The 19,561-nt window shown below is 42.6% G+C and overlaps 1 protein-coding gene across 13 annotated transcripts in view; it reads left to right on the forward strand.

Annotated features, from left to right (window-relative positions):
• Positions 1-6,199: 6,199 nt before the first annotated feature.
• Positions 6,200-19,561, forward strand: part of ITSN2 (intersectin 2) — a 158,579-nt gene continuing 145,217 nt past the window's right edge. For 10 of the 13 annotated variants that reach the window (XM_063623889.1, XM_055253700.2, XM_055253701.2 and 7 more), the window contains exon 1: positions 6,619-7,131. The gene's annotated coding sequence lies outside the window, so the exon portion shown is untranslated. Of the gene's footprint in view, positions 7,597-19,561 lie in introns of all 13 variants that reach the window. The other 3 variants (XM_063623891.1, XM_063623892.1, XM_063623893.1) reach the window with 3 other exon arrangements.

Genomic DNA, 19,561 nt, shown 5'->3' on the forward strand with positions numbered 1-19,561 from the left:
ATCAGTAGCATGATCTTGGCTCACTGCAACCTCTGCCTCCCAGGTTCCAGCGATTCTCCTGCCTCAGCCTCCCAAGTAGTTAGGACTACAAGCGCCCGCTGCCACGCTCGGCTAATTTTTGTATTTTTAGTAAAGATGGTGTTTCACCATATTAGACTGGTCTCGAACTTCTGACCTTGTGATTCGCCCACCTCGGCCTCCCAAAAGTGCTAGGCTTTTTTATTGATAAAATTAATTATTTTCCTCTGTGAACTGTTCACATTCTCCGTCTTCTATGGTGTCAATGTTGTGTCCCCCCAAAATTCACATGTTGAAATCCTAACCCTCTAGGTGATAGTATTAGGAGGTGAGGGCTTTGAGAGGTGATTAGATCACCTAACCACAAATAGGATGGGTGCCCTTTAAAAGAGACCCCAGGGAGGCTGGGCGTGGTGGCTCATGCCTGTAATCCCAGCACTTTGGGAGGCCGAGGCGGGTGGATCACGACGTCAAGAGATCAAGACCATCTTGGCCAACATGGTGAAACTCCATCTCTACTAAAAATGCAAAAATTAGCTGGGCGTTGTGGCGCAGCCTGTAGTCCCAGCTACTAGGGAGGCTGAGGCAGGAGAATCGCTTGAACCTGGGAGGCAGAGGTTGCAGTGAGCCAAGATCGCACCATTGCACTCCAGCCTGGGTGACAGAGAGAGACTCCGTCTCAAAAAATATATAAATAAATAAATAAATAAATAAATGAGGCTGGGCGCAGTGGCTCACGCCTGTAGTCCCAGCATTTTGGGAGGCTGAGGGGGGCGGGTCACCTGAGGTCAGGAGTCCAAGACCAGCCTGGCCAACATGGCAAAACCTCGTCTCTACTAAAAAAATATAAAAATCAGCCGGGCATGGTGGCAGGCGCCTGTAGTCCCAGCTACTTGGAAGGCTGAGGCTGGAAGAATTGCTTGAATCCAGGAGGTGGAGGTTGCAGTGAGCTGAGATTGAGCCACTGCACTCCAGCCTGGGCAACAGAGTGAGACTCTGTCTCAATAAATAAATAAATAAATAAATAAATAAATAAACAAACAAACAAATAATTAAAAGCCAAAACTATCCTGTTGAGGAATGGCTTCTGAGGTTAATTTGCAAGGAGTGTACTTTTTGTTCTTTCTTGCTCTCCTTCATGGTTCTACTAAATTAAACATCCTTAAACTATAGGCACAAGAAAAGGAAAAAAACATATCCACTCTATACACGCAACACAAAAAGCAAAAACAGAAATGGCAAATGGCACCAAGCACCCAAATCCTAATCTCTATCTGAGCCCCAAGGCAGAAAACTCTCCTGATCTGGCCATTCCTCCCTAGGGCAGTTGAGGATGTTAACCAGCTTGAGGATGCAGGGCCCCACTTTGGGCAGTGATTTCATAGCTCTAGGTTTTAGATGTTCATCTTGTTTTCATGAGGAAGTTAAGACAGGGCAAGTGTCAAGCGTGTCATTTAAACAATCAAAATGTGGCCTTGCATTTGCCTGTGGTTTACCCTTGTAGATTGTTCTGTCCCCTGGCATTAGACCAAGGGCTGCTATTCCATTTCCATCTCCCTAGGGCCGGGGTAGGGGCAGTTAAGCAGTTATCTTTCTTAAATTTCATTGGCTTAAGGTCTGGGCATGGTGGCTCACGTCTGTAACCCCTGCACTTTGGGAGGCCACAGTGGGACATTTCATTGGCTCAAGACATTATCTGGGAGAAGAAAATGTCAATACTAGGAAAAAAAAAAAAAGCCTGGCCACACTGGGCCAAGCAGTACAAAATGATCTGATCCATTGTATATTTTAAATTAAAAAACTGTTGCTATCTAAACCCAGAAGAGCATGGCCTATGTTTCTCTATTTAAATGAGGAAAAGAATATCACAACTAGGCATAGGAAAATTCTCCAAACACAAGGCAAAAGCCTGATTTTACTTCTCTTTCTTCATACCAACCAAAGTGAGACAATCACAAACAGCACTTTACCCTAATTCCCAGGATTGTTATAAGGATTAAATGAAATAACAAAAGTACTCTGCCAAGTGCAAAATGCTACATTAATATTAGTTACGTTATTATAAGAAGGGAACTGGTATCACTCCAGGTTTGTGCTGCAGACAGCAACAATGAAATAAGCAGACAGCTGGGCATATCTGCCAGACAGGAAGCATTTCTGACTCTTGAACACAGATTGGATTCCCTTTCGCTGAGCTACACCTGCCAGACTGGAAGCCCCTGGTGCTTTGGTAATGAATGAACACGTCCTGTCTAGGGACTTTAGGGCCTCGCCCAGTCTGGCCTTTGACTCCACCCTGCAGTGCTGGCCTAGGCCCAAGTCTGGGCTAACTTCCCCCTTCAGTTTGCCTGGTACTGCCTTTCCGGTACCATCAGGCCTCAAGCCAGAGTCTCAAGTTATGCACAACATTAGTGGCCCAATAATGAGAACACTCCTTCCTTCCATGCCAGGGCTGGGAATTTCCCTTCTCTCCTCTTTCCCTGAAGTCACTCCTATTTCCACTTCTCTGCTTTACTTCTGCCCCGGACTCCAGAAGGGGATCTGTAAGGTCAAGAAGCTAAGAAAAGATCCAAGGACCAAATCTGTCCCATTGACCATTCCTGTGAATTGAGTCTCCACTGCTCCTCACCAGTGCTCATTCCTTGCGAAGTTCTTGTTTCTAGTGGCCAGAACATGGTAGGGTCTTTTAAAAATTATTAATTAAAAAATACATAACTCATACTTACTGCTGTTCACATGGAACTCTTCTCCACTTCTGTCTTCAAAATTCTCATCTGAATATTTGCTATGAACGCCAAGATCTGCACCTGCATTGGCTCCACCCAGGCCTGTGCCCCAGGCTTCAAGTCTCAGGGCAGAGTATCTGCAGGGCTGGGAGCTTGGGGTTGGGGGGTTGAAAAATGGGGAATGACGCCATCTGCTCAATCCCTTTCCTCCCCCTTCGTCTGCTCCTCCAGTGCCATCCATTTTCAGGGTTAGTTTGTTTGGCAGATGGGAAATATTATCATATGGAAACTCGGATCCTCAGGAAAGAATGAAGAGTGTCCAAAATAATAAATATCTGGATAAATCAAGACTATTTTTGCTGCCTGTATCCTATTAATTTCTTTATAAATTATTTATTTAAAATTTGGCTCACGCCTGTAATCCCAGCACTTTGGGAGGCTGAGGTGGGCGGATCACCTGAGGTCAGGTGTCCAGCCTGGCCAATATAGTGAGACCTTGTCTCTACTAAAAATACAAAAAATTAGCTGAGCTTGGTGGTGGGAGCCTGTAATCCCAGCTACTCAAGAGGATGAGGCAGGAGAATCGCTTGAACCTGGGAGGCGGAGGTTGCAGAGAGCCGAGATCGCGCCATTGCACTCCAGCCTAGGCAACAAGAGTGAAACTCCGTCTTAAAAAACAAAACAAAAACAAACAAAAAAACCCCAAAGTTACAGCATTGTTTTGAAGGTAAAACTATAACGTGAAATATGAGCTCCAGGTTCTCACAGTCTTCCTACTCTATATGATAATGGTATTTATCTTATGGGATGCCTGGAGTCTAGAACTGTTGCTTCTACCTATTCTATACTCTTCTTACACTGTGGGTTTGTTTTGGGGGTAAACATGGTAGAAATGGGGATTGATAGAACATAAGATACATATGGTTGAGGAGAATGATCAATAATACATGGAAAAGAAAACAGAGACTAAATGCTCCCAGGGTAAAAGCTAGGTCACCAGAAACAAGTCTAAGAATCTTGCCTAGACTGTGGCAGAACTAGAGGAAAAGAAATGTAACATGGTAGGACTTAGCTCCTCCAGGTATTTGATTTCCAGCTCGTGCCAGAAGTAAAGAAAAGGTGGTGGGATTTGGAGAATACTAAGGAGGAAATGTACAGATACACTTCCAAGGCCGCCCTATAAGAAGAGGAAGTCAAGGAACTGGGATGGCGGCTGCATCATCTAAATGAATCATGAACACTGAAAGACACTAAAGATGATGAAGGTCCTGGGCAGAGAGTACTGGCTGCTCCATGTGCAGAAATTCTTAATGAATACATTGAGTGCCCTGGAAGATGGTAGATGATAAAGATGAGGATAGAGGATGGGTGTAGCTAGTGTTATAAGCCTCATAGGAGAAGGGGCTTTTGCATGTGAGTGGAAAACTAGGATCTGGAAGCAGTCGAGGAGCAATGAAAATGTTTCTTCAGCCACTTCCAAGGTCTGTGCTTCCCCTCCTGTATTCCATTCTTTATCTTGTTGAATAGAACTACCATTACCCCAAAACCCAAGAACCCTTTACTCCTTCTTCTCATTTCTTACATCCAATCACCAAATGCTTAATATTGCCCAAATTTATCCCTGAATCATACAGGATGGGAGGTATGTGTGAGAGAGAAGATAGATAACTGGAGGTGCTTGTATTTTGGGCTGTGATAGAGTAGGACAGGATGGACAAACTGGCCTCAAAGTTCTGAAGGGAACTCTGGGACACAGTTGTTTTAGTACTTGGGGTACTGTAGGCATGCATTCAGGACCCTGATTTCCAGCAGAGTTTGTTAGCTTTTTGGTTTATTTTAGGGGGGCTTTAATTTTTTTTATTCCTTTATAAGCATCTCTTTCTACAAATTCCATTTTTGTCCTGCCGAGGATTTGGCACCTCCTTTAGAAGGAAATGGGACTCAGGGTGAATTGCACCAGGTCTAGAACCCCAAAACACAAATGACATTGGTCAAAGGATGGGAGAAAAATGAAGGCTAGCTATGTGCCTAACAGGAATAAAAAATAGGTTTTACCTCTCAGACCAACCCTCTGGAGCACTATGTTGTGAAGGATTCTGGGGCTTTGACTCTCAAATATGGGCTCCAAAAGGGCACATCAGTTAACTGGTGAAGGGTGCAATGGGAATGAGGCCATGTGCTCAAGATTGCTATCCTTGGCCTGTGTGGTTTGTTTGCAGATAAGGACAGATTGGCTGGTCCCCAGCAAGTGAGGGGCCTCCTAGGCTGATATAAGAGTCAGGCTTCTCTGTGTCACTGAAGCTCAGGACCTGTCTGTCAGGTCTTGGTCAGGTTCTAACCGAAGAATTAGGAAAAACACTGAGTGTGAGAGCGGGAAAAGCCTGTTTATCATCATCGATGTTTGGTAAATTCCTCCTGAGCTGGCTGGCCAGTTCAGATAGGCCTGGGTTTGGAGCCATCTCACCTTCACCTGCCTCAACAGGTAAGGAATGAAAGGATGCCATGGAGTTATTTGATCTACACAGATCAAATAAAGGGATATGAGTTTTGGACCCTGGACCAGCCCTCACCCTACTTCTAAAAGCCAGAAGAAATCTTGGGTCTTGGCCGGGCATGGTGGCTCACTCCAATCCCAGCACTTTGGGAGGACGAGGTGGGCGGATCACCTGAGGTCAGGAGTTTGAGACCAGCCTGGCCAACATGGTGAAACCAGTGTCTACTAAAAATACAAAAATTAGCCGGGCATGGTGGCGAGTGCCTGTAATCCCAGGTACTTGGAAGGCTGAGGCAGGAGAACTGCTTGAACCTGGGAGGCGGAGGTTGCAGTGAGCACAGATCTCACAGATCGCGCCACTGCACTCCAGCCTGGGCAACGGAGTAAGGCTCTGTCTTAGGGAAAAAAAAAAAAAAAATCTTGGGTCTTATATCCAAAAATCTTGAGTCTTACTTTTTTTTTTTTTTTTTTTGAGACAGAGTTTCGCTCTTGTCACCCAGGCTGGAGTGCAGCAGTGCAATCTCTGCTCACTGCAACCTCCGCCTCCCAGGTTCAAGTGATTCTCATGCCTCAGCCTTCCGAGTAGCTGGGATTACAGGCGCCCGCCACCACGCCCAGCTAATTTTTGTATTTTTAGTAGAGACGGCGTTTCCCCATGTTGGCCAAGCTGGTCTCGAACTCCTGACCTCAGATGATCCACCTGCCTCGGTCTCCCAAAGTGCCGGGATTACAAGCGTGAGCCACTGTGCCAGGCCGACATTTGGTTACGTTCATTAGGAAACACTAACTCCTCCCTCACCCCAATCAAAAGAAAGCCTTTCCCCTTGAAGGAACTTCTTATCAAGGGCAAGCCTTTGGGATACGGTGGCGACTTGAGTTGAAGTCTGGTCTTTTGTTAGACCAGGAACCGGAAGGGGAGAAAAGAGACAAATTCTGAGTTTGAGCTTCGCCTGTCCGTTGGCGAGGGGTGGGGAGGAAAGTTTAGCTTCGTCGTGCTATGCTCTATGGGGACAGTCTTCCTACTGCTCGGCGGAGTGTGACTAGCGTAGAGGGTGCTCCTCGTGGGCGCTCCGCGTGTTATGGAGGAGGGCGAGGAATGGTGAATGGATGACCGAGGGTATGGTTAAGTCCTCCAGGTCCCTGAGAAGGGTTCAAGAGGCCTGTAACAGACCCATGGGCAACGGTGGGATCAACCTCCTTCCCACCTTCCACCCCCCAATTCCAGAGAATTCGTTCCCCCAGATCAGTGGAGAAAACTTTGGCGAGTGAGAAGGTTCCAGGGAGAGCCCCATGGGGGGTGCAACAGGGATGTGGCAGGCACTGCTTGGGACTTTCCAAAACCCCGGGGTCTGCCGTGGCAGGAAAAGCACCACCCAAGCTCAGCATGTCACCTCGGGGAGGAGGAGCCAGGTGGGTCTCCGCAGCTCCAGGAAGGGCTGCCAGGTCTGGGGCTTCGGGGCCTCCCCGAGGGCAGAGAGGAGCGCTTCGGGCCCGACCGATTCGGAGCAGACTTTCAGGGTTCAGTGCCCCGGAACTCCGGGGGCGAGGAGCCACGCCCGGGCAGTTTCGGGCTCCGGAGGGTGGGGAGTAGGTGCCCGGCAGCGGGCGGGCCGTCAGCTGCCCTGGCCGGCGCCTACCTCCCCGCCCCCCGGCTTCCTGCGGAGGCCGCGGCCGCCATGTTGTTGTGGGGCTGAGGCGGCGCCCGCGGAGCCCTGAGCGGCAGTGACAGGCTACGCAACAGGTTCGCGGGTGGCGGCCTGACGACCAAGCCGGCTGCAGCGGCGGCGACGGCGGCAGAGCAGGGTCTCCCCGCACCTGCCCGCGCCCAGGCTGCCGGTGCTGAGGAGCGCGGAGTCGCGCTGTGACGTGCGGGAGGCGCGGCGAAGGCGCCAGGTGGGTGAAGCCGCTAGCGGGGCTGTCGCAAGGCGCGGGGCAGGTGCGGGCGCTGCGCCCGCTGCCCGGAGGCTCCGCGGGTCGGGCTGAGGCGGCTGCGCGCTCCGCACGACGGGGACGGGTCCTCGGCAGCACGGGCGGCCCCCGAGCTAGGCCCCTGGCTGGCTCGGCCGTGCGGGGCGGAAACCTCCGGCCCCGAGTTCCTTCCTCTGCTGCCGGGCCGGGACAAACGCCGAGGGGGCCTGGGCTGGGCTGCCCCTTCCTTGCGGCCGAGCCCGGGTCCCTGGCCGCGGCCTCCTCTGGCAGGTGGCGGACGCCGGCGAGGGTCGGGGGTGGCGTGGTCCCCTCGCTTTCGGTGTGTGAGCAGAAGAGAGCTCTGAGGGCACCCGCACGCCTCCTCCGGGACCCATTTTATTTTGGCGGAGTTGGTTTTCCTTCCTGGCAAGGGTTGGTGCGGAATGTCAGGTGAGCCGCATCCCGGTGCGTCAAAGTAGCCCGAGTCACGAGAGGACAGTGGGCGGATGCTTGGCGTCCACCGCTCGCGTTCCTCCGGAGTTGGAAATGTTAAATTTACCTTCAGCGTTATTGACTTCCAGGATATACAGGAAGCAGCGAGAGATGTAATCTCTCCGGCCAGATAAAGTTTATTTATTTATTTATTTATTTTTAAAGACGTCTGCATATGCATAGTGACTGGGTAAACCGAGGCTGAAACTGCAGATGGCTTTGCATTCTGTAGAAAGATTCTCCATTTGGATTTACTAATTATGCGCTTTGTCGCTCCAGAATTACCAATGGCAAGTGTGCTTTATTTGAAACTTGTATTAATACTGAAATAGGAATATTTGTTGATGGCGCCAACCCCTTTATGGTAGGAATTAAGGTTAGCACAGAAATGACTTGCTTTGCTCCATGCTTCTAATTTGTTTCACTAGTGTTTGCTTGCTTACTCAGAAATAGGCAAGGTGTGACTTGAAATTTTATGTTGTTAGTCAGCTCAGTTTAGGTAGCATAAGCTCTTGTAGGTTAAAGCTTCTTGAGCGTTTCGAAAAATTGCCTCTCTCCCTGTGCTGGTTTGTTATATTGTTAATCAGTGATAAAACCTGAAAGCTACCTAGAAACATCGCATAAAACATTTACACGAATTAATAATGACGTCCTTCCAAATTTAAAGATACAACTCTGATGTGTTTACCTTTAGCTTTTTTTGGCCGTGCCTGTGACTCTCTTGTAATTTCAAAAGTAAATAAAGTGGATGTATTTTATGTTTTTGAAAACGTGGAAAAAATGTGCATTGCTGCTATTTTGATGTAATATTAATAAGCAGTTGAAAATCTTGCATTTTTTCACCCTTCCATGCATTGATAACTATTCCCAGTGCCCACCTTTATAATGAAAGGTAAACTCTTCCGAGAAAACTTGACCTGTACAGAATTATTAAGCAGGGAGTTACCATTGTTCAGTACATCTCAAGGCTAGAATCTTGATCTCTTCTGAATATGAGGAGGTGTGTTAGGCATGTTCTGGGGATTGGATTAATAGTGTTAAAAAATTTGTATTTTCACAAAAATAGCATGTACCCATCACCCAAACTCAGCAGCTTTCAAGAAGCTTTTCTTTTTTTCTTTCTTATTTAAAAAAATCATTTAACCTTATGTAGTTAGTATATCTTTTTTAAAAAGTAGAAAATTTCTTATGTAACCTTAGGATTTTTAGTTTTAATGTAGAGTTTCACAAATTTCCATCTTTAGTAAGACAAAAGGATCACATATTGGCTGTCTCCTTCAACTATACTTTCTTCAGTATAAAATATGTTTACCATGGTTGTCATTTATCGAGCACGTAACTGCATGTTAGACTCAGCTGTGCTAAGTATTTTACATAATCATTTAAAGCTCACTAAGGCCCTAGGAGTAATTATTATCCTCCCATCACAAAGATAAGTGAAATGTTAACCTGAAGTTTGACTACTTTAGGTCTCTGAGCTAGTAAGTACAATAGCCAGGTTTCAAACCAAGATCCTTTTAACTTCAGCACCTGTGCCTTATCTGGTATTGTCATCTTGGTTCATACATTTAAAAAAGAGTTATCTATGTGCCGGGTGCCATGGCTCATGCCTGTAATCCCAGCACTTTGGGAGGCCGAGGAGGGCGGATCACGAGGTCAGGAGTTTGAGACCGGCCAATAAGGTGAAATCCTGTCTCTACTAAAAAATACAAAAAATTAGCCAGGCATGGTGGCGTGCGCCTGTAGTCCCAGGCACTCAGGAGGCTGAGGCAGGAGAATCGTTGAACCCGGGAGGCGGAGGTTGCAGTGAACCGAGATCGCACCATTGCACTCCAGCCTAGGCGACAGAGTGAGACTCCGTCTCAAGCAAAAAAAAGAAAAAAAAAAGTTATATGGGCGTTCAGTAAAAAATATTTGTTGAGTGAATGAGTGAAAGTACGTATTAGTCCATTAAGTAGTATTTTTACATATTGTATTTACTTGTAAAACATTTATATTAACAAGTTCCAGAAATGATTCAGAATAAACGAATTACATTACCAAAAATGTGATATATTTATTACCATCTAACAGTGCATTTTCTTTTTCTTTTTTTGGATTCAAGTTTTTTTAGTACCTTATTATGGAAAAAATTTGTGGAAAAACTATTTTTGAAGAAAGGCAGACTTTCTTGTGTGCTGTTTTTTTTATTCTAAAAAAAAAAACAACAGGATATGTGTGCAGAACGTACAGGTTTGTTACATAGGTATACATGTGCCATGGTGGTTTGCTGCACCTATTGACCTGTCTTCTAAGTCCCCTTCCCTTATTTCCCCCCGACAACAGGTCCTGGTGTGTGTTTTTCCCCTCTTTGTGTCCATGTGTTCTCAATGTTCAACTCCCACTTATGAGTGAGAACATGGGGTGTTTGGTTTTCTCTTCCTGTGTTAATTTGCTGAGGATGATGGCTTCCATTTTCATCCATGTCCCTGCAAAGGACATGATCTCATTCCTTTTTATGGCTGCATAGTATTCCATGGTGTATGTGTATCACATTTTCTTTATCCAGTCTATCATTGATGGGCATTTGGGTTGGTTTGGTGTCTTTGCTATTGTAAATAGTGCTGCAGTAAACATACGTGTGCATGTGTCTTTATAGTAGAATGATTTGTATTCCTTTGGGTATATACCCATTAGTGAGATTGCTGGGTCAAATGGTATTTCTGGTTCTAGATCCTTGAGGAATCACCATACTATCTTCCACTATGGTTGAACCAATTTACATTCCCAGCAACAGTGTAAAAGCGTTCCATTTCGCCACAGACTTGCCAGCATCTATTGTTTCCTGACTTTTTAATAATCACCATTCTGACTGGCATGAAATGGTATCTCATTGTTTTTTTTTTTTTTTTTTTTTTTGAGATGGAGTCTCACTCTTGTTGCCCAGTCTGGAGTGCAATGGCACGATCCCAACTCACTGCAACCTCCACCTCCTGGGTTCAAGCGATTCTTCTGCCTCAGCCTCCTGAGTAGCTGGGATTACAGGCTCTTGCCACCATGCCCTGCCAATTTTTGTCTTTTTAGTAGAGACAGGGTTTTGCTGTGTTGGCCAGGCTGGTCTCAAACTCCTAACCTCAGATGAGCCACCTGCCTCGGCCTCCCAAAGTGCTGGGATACAGGCCTGAGCCACTGCACTCGGCCATCATTGTGGTTTTGATTTGCATTTCTCTGATGATCAGTGATGTTGAGCCTTTTTTCAATTTTGTTGGCCTCAAAAATGTCTTCTTTTGGGAAGTGTCTATTCATATCCTTTGCCCACTTTTTGGTGGGGTTGTTTTTTTTCTTGTAGATACGTTTAAGTTCCTTGTAAATTATAAATATTAGACCTTTGTCAGATGGGTAGATTGCAAAAATTTTCTCCCATTCTGTGGGTTGCCTGTTCACTCTGATGTAGTTTCTTTTTTTTTTTTTTTTTTTTTTTTTTTTTTTTTTTTTGAGGTAGAGTCTTGCTCTGTCTCCCAGGCTGGAGTGTCGTGGTGCGATCTTGGCTTACCACAATCTCTGCCTACCAGGTTCAAGCGATTCTCTTGCCTCAGCCTCCCAAGTAGCTGGGATTATAGGCATGTGCCACCACACCCAGCTATTTTTTTTTTTTTCTTTTTTTGAGATGGAGTCTCGCTCTTGTCCCCCAGGCTGGAGTGCAGTGGTGCGATCTCGGCTCACTGCAACCTCAGCTTCCCAGGTTCAAGTGATTCTCCTGCCTCAGCCTCCCGAATAGCTGGGATTACAGGCACCTGCCACCATGCCCGGCTAATTTTTGTATTTTTAGTAGAGATAGGGTTTTGCCATGTCCAGGCTGGTCTCAAATTCCTGACCTCAGGTGATCTACCTGCCTCGGCCTCCCAAAGTTCTGGGATTACAGACGTGAGCCACCGTGCCTGGCCTTTTTGTATTTTTTTTTTTTTTAATAGAGACAGGGTTTCACCATGCAGGCCAGGCTGGTCTGGAATTCCTGACCTCAGTTGATCCTCCCACCTCGGCCTCCTATAGTGCTGGGATTATAGGCATGAGCCACGGCACCCAGCCTGATGATAGTTTCTTCTGCTGTGCACAAGCTCTTTAGTTTAATTAGATCCTATTTGTCAATTTTGGCTTTTGTTGCAATTGCTTTTGGCATTTTTGTCATGAAGTCTTTGCCAATGCCTATGTCCTGAATGGTATTGCCTAGGTTTTCTTCTAGGGTTTTATGGTTTTGGGTTTTATATTTAAGTCTTTAATTCATCTCAAGTTAATTTTTGTATAAGATGTAAGGGAGGGGTCCAGTTTCAGTTTTCTGCATATGGCTAGCCAGTTTTCCCAGCACTGTTTACTGAATTGGAGATCCTTTCCCCACTGCTTGTTTTTGTCTTGTTTGTTGAAGATCAGATGGTTGTAGATGTGTGGTGTTATTTCTGAGGTCTCTGTTCTGCTCCATTGGCCTATATGTCTGTTTTGGTACCAGTGCTATGCTGTTTTGGTTACTGTGTGCTGATTTTGAAGACAGGATTCCAAGTGTGAAGTAGAAAAATAAGAATGTTTATAATTAATTCTGTAAGTGGGTAGATCTAAAGTTGAAGGTACATCAGAAATACTGTATTTTTTATTTGAGTTCATTTTTTGGATTTTGTAACATCCTACAGCTGTAGAGTGCAGAAACTAATGTTAGAGTTCTCTTAGGTAAAGTGTGAATATAGGTATTCTTGAGGAGGAGGGACTGAACTGGTCTTAAAGGATATGAGAGCAAAGAGGAAGTGGGAGAGGAAGGGAGGAAACTGAGCAGAATTGGACAGTTAATAGATCAAGAAATATGTATTTTCACAGCTACAAGAGGGCAGCATATTTCATTTGCAGAATGTACAGTATTGTTTCAAGAAGTTCATTTAAAATATAATTTCATAGATACATCAGGACATTAATTGATTTACTTGTGGAGCTATTCAGCAGTGGATTATGGTAGACATTTAGTGGATTAGGGGACTATTACCAGACGGTAAACACTTGTTTTATTTAACTAACTGTTTCATATTTTTTAGATCATTTTCTTCATGAATGCGTATTCATTTTACATAAAGTATATGTGATTTTAATTAAAATTTCATTTATTTTCATCATAACCATAGAGAATGAGTACAGCCTCTGAAGTTAGACCTCCTGCTCCCAGCTCTGACACCAAATAACTGTATAATCTTGGGCAAGTTACTTTAATTCTCTTCAGCTTCTGTTTCCTTATGTGTGAAATGGGGAAATATTAGATGGTTCCTAGTGTTGTTATATGTAATATAAAGTGCTTAGCACAGTGACTTCTGCTTAGTGTAAGTGCCTAATGTTACCTGTTATTTTAACTTGGTTCAGTGAGAAATTTCAAACTAACCTAACATAGTTCTTATTTTGGTCTTTGTTTTACCCTGTGACTGGAAAGGAAATTAGCCTTTTTGCCCTTAATTTTTAATCTTACCATCGGAATAATCTATATAAGAATGCTGGAAAGTAGGGTAGAACAGAGCCATGATCCCACTGGGCTCAATTTCCAAATTTGTTTTTAACATTCTCAAGGGGCCTATGAAAATGTTTAGTGAGGCCTTCTTTAAAGTGTGGTTTATCTTGGGCCAGCCACACAGTTGGTAATGGCCCTGGGCCTGAGACCCTTCCAGGATGGGCCTGGTGATGGTATCAGTGATAATGAGGTAACCATCATAATATGTAACGACTTGTAGTGTAGGACTTGGCACTTAGTAAATGTTGATGATTGATGGCTGCTGTTTTTATTTTCATAGTAAATACGCACATTTATATCAAAATGTAAGTTTTAAATTGTAAGAACATAAGCAATTTCCATGTTATGTGAACTTGATCACAAAATAGCTTTATTGAGATTTAATTCACGTATCATATGAATTTGATTTTAAGTGGAAGCATGATACTTGGCTTAGTATATTCCTTTATTTTTGGACATTCATTTTTAGTTTTTTTCAATAATTACTAATGCTGCCATATCTTTGTAATTAAAGCATTTCCCACATTTACTCTGTTCCTTATGACAGATGCCCAGAAGTGAAATTATTGCTTTATAGGATACGAATGTTGGTGGGACTCTTGATATATGTTTTCAGAGTGCCTTCCGAAGAGTTATACCAATATATACTCCCATGGGCTATACCTGCAAGCACCCAGTTTAATTCACCTTTGCTAGCCCTGGGTATTGGCCAGTGTTTTGTTTTGTTTTGTCTTTGAGACAGAGTCTGGCTCTGTTGCCCAGGCTGGAGTGCAGTGGTGGGATCTCAGCTCACTGCCATCTCAGCTCACTGCAACCTCCTTCTCCTGGGCTCAAGCCATCCTCCCACCTCAGCCTCCCGCTGAGTGGGAGTTTTTTTGTAGTTTTTATTGAGGCAGGTTTACACCATGTTTCCCAGGCTGGCCTCGAACTCCTGAGTTCAGACGATTCGCCCCCACTCCGCCTCCCAAAGTGCTGGGATTACAGGCATGAGCCACTGTCAGTAGCCTCGTTTGCTTAATTATTAGTGATGTTAACATTTATTAACTACTTTTATTCTATTTTTTCTTTCGTAGATTATTTGAGGTCTTAGTGTTTTCGTTATCTATTTTAATAGCCCTATGTACATTAAAAATATTAACTGCTTATCATGTGTTGTGATTTTTCCCCATTTGTTTACCTTTTAAGTTTGTTTTCAAGGAAGTTTTAAATATTTGTTATATAGATGATATAGAATCTGCTTATTTCTTTTGTTTTCTTGTATGGCTTTAAAACTTAAAAGTGGTCTTTGTTTCAAAGAGGTGATGTTTCACTTGAAAGTGAAGTATCTGTCTGAATTTCTTTCCCTCTGTACTTTTTATTCATGTCAAGTAAATAGTTTTGCTGTAATAATTAGTTCTGATATGAGACAGATGACAATAGGCTAAATATTATCAGCCCCCCTTGTACCCCTTATAGGAATGCAGGCTGAGTCACAAGCTATTCTTAGGTATTTTTATCCCCCTTTGTGTGGATGAATTGTCTTGTTCAGAGTTGTTGACTATTCTTCAAAAATTGTTTTGATTTAAATCTTAAGTAGAATTTGAGTACTAACCACTTCAGTATTAGTTTACTATTCCTGTTCTTTTATGTCTCCTGGCTTATTGGTTGATTTTTTTGAAGGCATTTTGTCCTTTTATTAATAATTGGTACAACTCTAATTTGTTTCAGTAAAACAAGTTGATTAGTGATTATAATTAAAATAATATTGAAATAATTGTTGTAATAATCATCATTTATGGACACCTTCTATGTGCCAGATGTTTTCCAGACATGATATCTAAGCCTTAAAATAACCTGGCATTTAGGTACAATTATAGTAGTACTTGCTTATCTGCAAGGAATACATTCCAAAACACCTAGTGGATGCCTGAAACCATGGATGGTACAGAAACCTATATACACTATGTTTTTTCCTATATATACATACCTATGATAAAGTTTAATTTATAAATTAGGCACAGTAAGAGATTAATAATAATAAAATTGAACGATTATAACAATATACTGTTAACAATTTCACAGATATAAGACTTGTTCTTACTGTAGATCTTAGCAACCTCAGCATACAATTTTTTCCTTTCCATATTAAGTTGAGAACTTTCACCTTTTCACTTAAAGGAAGTGGCTTCTCCTTGGCATATCCGAATTGCCAGCCTCACTACTCTTGCACTTTGGGGTCATTATTAAGTAAAATAAGGGTTACTTGAACACAAGCACTGTGATACCATGACAGTCGATCTGATAACTGAGACAGCTACTAAGTGACTAATGGGCAGGCAGCATAGACACAGTGGATATACCCTGGACAAGGGGATGGTTTTCATTCTGGTTGGGACAGAGGCGGGCAATGCAAGATTTTACCACGCTACTCAGGATGGTGCACAATTAAAAATTTATGAATTGTTTATTTCTGGAATTATCCATTTTGTATTTTGAGACCATGGTTGACCACAGGTAACTGAAACTTCAGAAAGTGAAACTGCAGATAAGGGGGTCTACTGTATCCACATTATTTGGTTAGGAAATTGAAGCTATGTCATGTGGAAGTCCACAAAGCTAGGAGGTACTTGCACTGGGATTCAAACTCAAGTTGCTGGGTTTGTCTTCTGTGCACTTGAAAGAATGCTAATATTTTAGTGCCTACCATGTGACTGACTGCTGAGCACTAGGTATATGAAGTTAAAGAGCCATTCAGGAGCTCACAGTCTAATAGAAGTGGGGCAGGCATGAAAACAAAAGTAACAATACTAGATGGTATGTAGTTTAATGAGATAATACGAGACAAAATGGGACTGTGGCAAAGGAAGCTATCATTAGTGGAAGTGTCACTCAGAAGGTAGGTAGTTCCACAGGTGCAAAGAGAGGAGGCATGGGAATAAGATCAAATGGAGGTGGAGGTGGGGAGATTGAAATACGTGGAAAGGTAGGTGGAAGATGGAGCCTAAAACACCTTGTATGTCACGTGAATAGATTTTTTAAAAAACAGCTTTATTGCGATATATATTATAAAATTCACCCTTTTAAAGTTTATAGTTCAGTGTTTTTTAGTATATTCACAGACTTGTGCAACCAGTATCACTATCTAATTTTAGAACATTTTCATCGTTCTTAAAAGAACCTCCTATACCCAATGGCAGTCAGTTTCCATCTCCCTCAACACCCCTAGCTCGAGGTAGCCACTAGTCTACTTTCTGTGTCTATGAAATTGCCTATCGTATAAATGGAATTATACAATATATGGTCTTTTGTGACTCACTTCTTTTACTTACCATAGTGTTTTCAAGATTCATCAATGTTATAGCATAGATCAGTACTTCATTCCTTTTTATGGCCAAATAATATTTTATGGATTATATGGATATACCACATTTTGTTTATTGTTTATTCATTCATCCACCTGTAGTTGATGGACATTTGCTTCCACTCAGTTGCTTCCACTTTTTGGCTATTGTGAATAATGCTGCTGTGAACATTTGTGTACAGGTTTTGGGACACGTTTTTATTTATCTTGGGTTCATACTTAGGGTTGGAATTGCTGACTTACATGGTAACCTATGTTTAACATTTTGAGGAAATTCTGAATTGTTTTCCAAAGCAGTTGATCTATTTTATATTCCCACCAGCAATGCATGTGGGTTCCAGTTTAGGAGGTTAATTTTATACTATTGGTGAGCCATTACTCAGAATCACGGTGGAAAAATTGTTGAAAATTATTGGCTTAGATTAATGCTGCCTCAGTGTGGTCCAAGACACTCACTAGATCAGAAGCTTTTCCTAATGGATAATGAACCAGAAATACAAGTTGTCTCCTCAGTTCTCAGGGGCTATTGTTATTCCATTCCCATAACCTCTGATATTTATGTATTAGAATAGGCTACCTACCAATAATCTGAGTTACTAAGGATTACTGAAATTTAGTATTCACAACTAAAATTAGCCGGTTTCTAGAACTTACCGAGGGCTCTAGTTTAGTTTTATTCTAAGAAATCTGTCAGCTATAGCATGCTTTGGCAGCACTAGAAAATTAGTACTATGCATGCCCACACTCAGAAGATACTATTTTCACTACATCAGTGGTGTTGTCTCAGATTGGCTGTGGTTCCAGTTGCTGTTATTTTTGGATTAATACAATGGTAGAATTAATGTTACATTTAAATTTTTGTGGACCGGTTTGCTCTTGTGTACTTGTTACATTGCTACAATTCTTCATTAGGGAGTTATTTTCGTACTAGAAAATGGGAGGAGGAGGTAGGTAGTTTGGATCTCTTGTCCTACTTAGGTGGGTGATGGTTAGAATAGTTTGGGAATGAGGCTGCTGCTCTGCCTATGGAGTAGCCATTCTTTTATTCCTTTAAAAAAATAGTTTGGGAATGAATGGATTACATAATTGGAAGGGTCTTTCCCACTTCATTATCTTTTTTTAAGAATGAGGGTTTGTGTTTGTTATCATTAAACATTTAGGCTATGGAATACATGAATTGTCTGAAAGTCTACAGTTGGCTTTGGAGGTGTGAAACCTTCAGAATTATGTGCCAGATTTTGTACATTTGTGTTTTTCCAGGGAGAACAACCATAGGTTTTATCAGATTAAAATAAAAAAGTCTATGACCACCCAAATTAAAGAATTTAGATTGATGAAAAGAATTTGTAAATTTGTGGTTTGAAATATTTGGGGGAAGTGAGACCTTGCTTTGGTTACGTGGTGGTGTGAGTGAAGGATGTTTTCTGGCTATGCTATTGGTTTTAGTGTAACAAATTCCATGTTACAATATCTCTATTTTATTTTTTCCTGGTAGTTTTTTTCCCTGTTAGATTTTGGAGTTTGCTTTAAAAAAATCCTCATTGCATATTGATGATGATGATGATGATGATGATGATGATGACGATGATTGTTGTTGTAGAGACAGAATCTCACTATGTTGCTCAGACTGGTCTCAAACTCCTGAGCTCAAGCTGTCGTCCTGCGTTGGCCTCCAACAGTGCTGGGATTACAGGGGTGAGCCACTGCAACTGGCCCACATTTATTATTATTTTATGTTTGCTTTCTTGGATGATTCTTTTGATATTATATTCAAAAGTGCTATTTTTTCACAGTGATAGTATGCTTTATTTGTAGTAATTGAAGTATATTGGTAATTTTTTTAAAAAAACTTCAAATTGGCTTGATAGCATAGGAAAATGGACGAATGCTTTTCTGCCCATTAGCTGCTACTTTGAATTTCTTTACTCTTTTAATCTGTTAGCCTTTTGGTTGAGATCTGAAACTACCAATCACAGATAAAAGTTATTCACATACAGGACCTTATGGGATGTGGCATCAGCTTAGATACCAGGCTCTGTCTGCCCCTGCAATAGGGTGTGTTTGTTGTAGTGTACTTTTCCTCTGTAGTTTTTAGCACTGGATGTAGCATGACTGAATTTGAGATGAAATGGTAATTTCAGTTAAATGCTTTTAGTAAAAGAGACTTGTTATTTATTATCATTTATAAGAGACTGAAAAGTAGACAAGGGCTGCCGGGCGCTGTGGCTCGTGCCTGTAATCCTAGCACTTTGGGAGGCTGAGGCGGGCGGATCACTTGAGGTCAGGAGTTCGAGACCAGCCTGGCCAACATGGTGAAACCTTGTGTCTACTAAAATGTCTCTACAAAAAGTACAAAAGATTAGTTGGGCGTGGTGGCAGGCACCTGTAATCCTAGCTACTTGGGAGGCTGAGGCAGGAGAATCGCTTGAACCCAGAAGGTGGAGGTTGCAGTGAGCTGATATCACACCACTGCACTCCAGCTTGGGCAATAGAATGAGACTCTGTCTCAAAAAAAAAAAAAAAAAAAAAAAACATAGTATTTGAAAAACTAGTTGTAAGTTTACCGTAGCCTTCTCTTTACTGAAGAGTAAGATCTTTACTAAGATCTTACTATTTGTTTTTCACTTTTAATTTTTATTTATTTTTATAGATATAGGGTCTCACTGTTGTCCAACTGGAGTTCAGTCTCATGTTCATAGCTCACTGTAATCTCGAACTCTTGGGTTCAAGTGATCCTCCCACCTCAGTCTCCTGAGTAGCTAGGACTATAGATGCACACCACTCATCACACCCAGCTAATTTTAAAATTATTGGTAGAGATGGGGTCTCACTATGTTCCTAGGCTGGTCTTGAACTCCCAGCTTCAAACGATTCTCCCGCGTTGGCCTCCCAAAAGTGCTAGGATTACAAACATTAGCCACCGTGTTTAGCCTTGTCTGTTTTTAATTGCTTAACATTTTGGTATATGTGGTTCATGTAAGATTAAAAAAAAACACCCAAATTTGCATTCATATTCTACAATTTTTTTCTGTTTTTTTGAGATGGCGTTTCTCTCTTATTGCCCAGGGTGG

This window comes from Symphalangus syndactylus, chromosome 18 (genome assembly GCF_028878055.3).
Source record: "Symphalangus syndactylus isolate Jambi chromosome 18, NHGRI_mSymSyn1-v2.1_pri, whole genome shotgun sequence".
NCBI lineage: Eukaryota > Metazoa > Chordata > Mammalia > Primates > Hylobatidae > Symphalangus > Symphalangus syndactylus.